This window comes from Callionymus lyra, chromosome 15 (genome assembly GCF_982586985.1).
Source record: "Callionymus lyra chromosome 15, fCalLyr1.hap1.1, whole genome shotgun sequence".
Classification (NCBI taxonomy): Eukaryota; Metazoa; Chordata; class Actinopteri; order Syngnathiformes; family Callionymidae; genus Callionymus; species Callionymus lyra.
Genome location: NC_141832.1, coordinates 5,115,027 through 5,120,026, shown reverse-complemented (window position 1 = coordinate 5,120,026; position 5,000 = coordinate 5,115,027).

Sequence of the window (5,000 nt, the reverse complement as noted above, 5' to 3'; positions counted from 1 at the left end):
CAGGTATCTGCTCTACTCCGGGTATCTGCTCCACTCCAGGTACCTGCTCTACTCCAGGTACCTGCTCTACTCCAGGTACCTGCTCTACTCCAGGTATCTGCTCTACTCCAGGTACCTGCTCTACTCCAGGTACCTGCTCTACTCCAGGTATCTGCTCTACTCCGGGGAACCTGCTCTACTCCAGGTACCTGCTCTACTCCAGGTACCTGCTCTACTCCAGGTACCTGCTCTACTCCGGGCACCTGCTCTACTCCAGGTATCTGCTCTACTCCAGGTACCTGCTCTACTCCGGGTACCTGCTCTACTCCAGGTATCTGCTCTACTCCGGGTATCTGCTCCACTCCAGGTACCTGCTCTACTCCAGGTACCTGCTCTACTCCAGGTACCTGCTCTACTCCAGGTATCTGCTCTACTCCAGGTACCTGCTCTACTCCAGGTACCTGCTCTACTCCGGGCACCTGCTCTACTCCAGGTATCTGCTCTACTCCAGGTACCTGCTCTACTCCAGGTATCTGCTCTACTCCGGGTACCTGCTCTACTCCAGTTAATAAGTGAAGAAGTTAATAAGTGAATAAGTGAATACGTTAATAAGTTAATAAGTGAAGAAGTTAATAAGTGAATAAGTGAATAAGTGAATACGTTAATACGTTAATAAGTGAATAAGTTAATAAGTTAATAAGTTAATAAGTTAATAAGTGAAGAAGTTAATAAGTGAATAAGTGAATAAGTGAATACGTTAATACGTTAATAAGTGAATAAGTTAATAAGTTAATAAGTTAATAAGTGAATAAGTTAATAAGTTAATAAGTTAATAAGTGAATACATTAATACGTTAATAAGTGAATAAGTGAAAAAGTGAATAAGTGAATAAGTGAATAAGTGAATAAGTGAATAAGTGAATAAGTGAATACGTTAATAAGTGAATAAGTTAATAACTGAATAAGTTAATAAGTTAATAAGTGAATACGTTAATATGTTAATAAGTGAATAAGTGAATACGTTAATAAGTTAATAAGTGAAGAAGTTAATAAGTGAATAAGTGAATACGTTAATAAGTGAATAAGTGAATACGTTAATACGTTAATAAGTGAATAAGTTAATAAGTTAATAAGTTAATAAGTGAATAAGTTAATAAGTTAATAAGTGAATACATTAATACGTTAATAAGTGAATAAGTGAAAAAGTGAATAAGTGAATAAGTGAATAAGTGAATAAGTGAATAAGTTAATACGTTAATAAGTTAATACGTTAATAACTGAATAAGTTAATAAGTTAATAAGTGAATACATTAATATGTTAATAAGTGAATAAGTGAATAAGTTAATAAGTTAATAAGTGAATACGTTAATACGTTAATACGTTAATAAGTGAATAAGTGAATAAGTTAATAAGTGAATAAGTGAATAAGTGAATAAGTTAATAAGTGAATAGGTGAATAAGTTAATAAGTGAATAAGTTAATAAGTTAATACGTTAATACGTTAATAAGTGAATAAGTTAATAAGTGAATAAGTGAATAAGTGAATAAGTTAATACGTTAATACGTTAATAAGTTAATTAGTTAATAAGTTAATAAGTGAATAAGTGAATACGTTAATACGTTAATAAGTTCATAAGTTAATAAGTGAATAAGTGAATGAGTGAATAAGTGAATACGTTAATAAGTTAATAAGTGAATACGTTAATACGTTAATGAGTGAATAAGTTAATAAGTTAATAAATGAATAAGTTAATACGTTAATAAGTGAATAAGTGAATAAGTGAATGAGTGAATAAGTGAATACGTTAATAAGTTAATAAGTGAATAAGTTATTAAGTGAATAAGTGAATAAGTTAATAAGTGAATAAGTTAATAAGTTAATACGTTAATAAGTTAATTAGTTAATAAGTTAATAAGTGAATAAGTGAATAAGTGAATACGTTAATAAGTTAATAAGTAAATAAGTGAATAAGTGAATACGTTAATAAGTGAATAAGTGAATAAGTGAATAAGTTAATAAGTGAATAAGTGAATACGTTAATAAGTTAATACGTTAATAAGTTAATAAGTGAATACGTTATAAGGTAATACGTTAATAAGTTAATAAGTTAATAAGTTAACAAGTTAATAAGTGAATAAGTGAATACGTTAATAAGTGAATACGTTAATAAGTGAATAAGTGAATACGTTAATAAATTAATAAGTGAATAAGTGAATACGTTAATAAGCTAATACGTTAATAAGTTAATAAGTGAATAAGTGAATAAGTGAACAAGTGAATAAGTGAATACGTTAATAAGTGAATAAGTGAATACGTTAATAAGTTAATACGTTAATAAGTGAATAAGTGAATAAGTGAACAAGTGAATAAGTGAACAAGTGAATAAGTGAATACGTTAATAAGTGAATACGTTAATAAGTTAATAAGTTAATAAGTGAATAAGTGAATACGTTAATAAGTTAATAAGTTAATAAGTGAATAAGTGAATAAGTGAATAAGTGAATACGTTAATAAGTTAATACGTTAATAAGTTAATAAGTGAATAAGTGAATAAGTGAATACGTTAATAAGTTAATACGTTAATAAGTTAATAAGTTAATAAGTGAATAAGTGAATACGTTAATAAGTTAATAAGTTAATAAGTGAATAAGTGAATAAGTGAATACGTTAATAAGTTAATACGTTAATAAGTTAATAAGTGAATAAGTGAATATGTTAATAAGTTAATAATGAATAAACAATAATAAATAATAAAGTTGTTTCTCTTCCGTCCCTCGTGAGTCTCTCTCTGCACTCAAGTGTTTCATTTGCCACAGATTTAACGCACTTGGTGTTGGTGATGGAATCACTGGAGAACTGTCAATCATATCTGATCATCATATCACCAATATAATCTTTACATAAACATCTATTGTACAGTAAGAATCTATACATTCAATGTCTCAAGTTTATTAGAGAGAATTGATGATCGATCAAGAGCATAAGTCAGACGGAGACATGCAGTACTGTTTCTCACCACACGGAGTGAACACAGTGATTCCTAGCGAGGTAGAATATTTTTTTCTGACCATTTTTATTGACAACCTTGATTTATTTAAACAATCAAAATAACATAATTTACTGAAGATGAAATGTGAGTTGCACACGTCTCCTTTGTTTACAGTAAATATTGTTTAGACTCAAGAAGGTTATGAAGTGTTATATGAAGAAGGTCACATGAACAACTACAACGTCGTTACTAATAAATAAGATAAATAGGAGGCGCTGTAAAGTTCTAATAAACACGTCACCAGCCATGAACGTCACACGCGTCACTTCCTGTTACACGGATAAATCGGCGCACACTGAAAATTTAAATATTAATAAATTTAAATAAATAAATTGGAGGCCTTTTCAGAAAATGTATAGATTAATTATTTTTTTATGAATATCAAAAAAAACTTTTTTTGATTTGCGATTCAAAGATGAATACTGAATGAACATAAGGTACACGGACTATAACTGTAACCCCCCTTTCTGCCCTTTGACACTCGGGCGGAAAGCAACAAGTATAGCTTCCGGTTAAAGGTTTTCAAAATAACAGAACATGTAACAAAATAAAAGCATTCAAAATCCTTGCATTTACAAGTGTAGAAATGTTTTTTTCCTCGGAAAGATGAGAGACATTTATAAACACTGTGTTCTCGTGTCAAATACATCATTATTGAAGCAGTCGGTGATGTGATCAGGAAGGAGATTAAAAAGGAGATTATTGACCTTGTTTTCTGGAGAACATATTTGAAAAGAGAAGAGACATGATTGAGAAACAGAACCAGACTGAGGAGCAGAAAGAAGGAAAACAGGAAGAAAAAAAGTCAGAATAATATGTGACGTAAACTCATGGAGGTCAAAGGTTAAACTTTATTGACACTGAAGTGGAAACAAGAGTCACAATGATTACAAACAAACAGTCAAAGAAAGATTCATCCAAACACTCGTGGATCATGTTGACGCCTCAGAGAGTCTCTGGCTGAACATCTGCTGGAGACACTTCCAACATCTGCACCTCCTCCACAGGTACTGGGAGCTGCTCTCTACTCCTGCTCCTCCAGACAACAACAACAACAACCACAACAACAACAACAACAACAAAACACATCATGAAGATCATGACACTGAACATCACAGACCGCACTAGATGGTGATCAACCTCTGGCTCTCCGAACATTACAAGGGTCTTAGATGTGAACACACAACGTTTGTCTTTCATGATCACACACCAGAACTCTCCGCTGTGTTCCAGAGAGATGTTCGTGATCACCAGGCTCGTGTCGGAGAGAAAGATCCTGTCTTGTTCTTCTTGATTTAATACACATGATGTTCTTCCTTCAGTTCTGTTTGTCTTCATGAACCAGGCGATCACATCAGGCTGTTTCCAGTCACATCGTAGAGTCACGTTCTCTCCTCCAGTGAAGAACACCTCAGCAGGCGGGTCAGACTCAGGTCACACATACAGGTAGTTATCATCCTGACCACTGCGATCACAGATGTATTGGCCTGTGTGGTCCAAGGTCAGTGATGGAAACATCAGAGTGTAGTTGTGACTCTTTTTATCTTTCATCAATGATCTAATCTTCCTCCACACGTGTGGTTTGTTTCCAGTGATGTCAGAGCAGTTCAGCTCCAGACTCTCTCCCACCGACCTGTGAATGTGATTTGATTGTATATAAACATGAAACTGTCCCAGTAGTTCACAGCAGCTCTGATGGTTTTTCTCCAGACAGTAATAACTGAACGAACCAGAACTTCTGTCAAACATTATCAGAAGAGATGGTTTGTTCTTCACTTGCTGTAGTTTGTACATTACTGTACGTTAATTCATAATTTCTTGTTCTGTAGTTATATTGAGGTAAAGCCCACTGGACACTCTGGTTTGGTCCCACACTGTCACAGTTCAGCTCCAGTGTCTGTCCAACATAAGGGTTCAAGGACTGACGTCTCATCTTTCGTTTGTCACAAACCAGGAGAGTGAAGTTCTTCT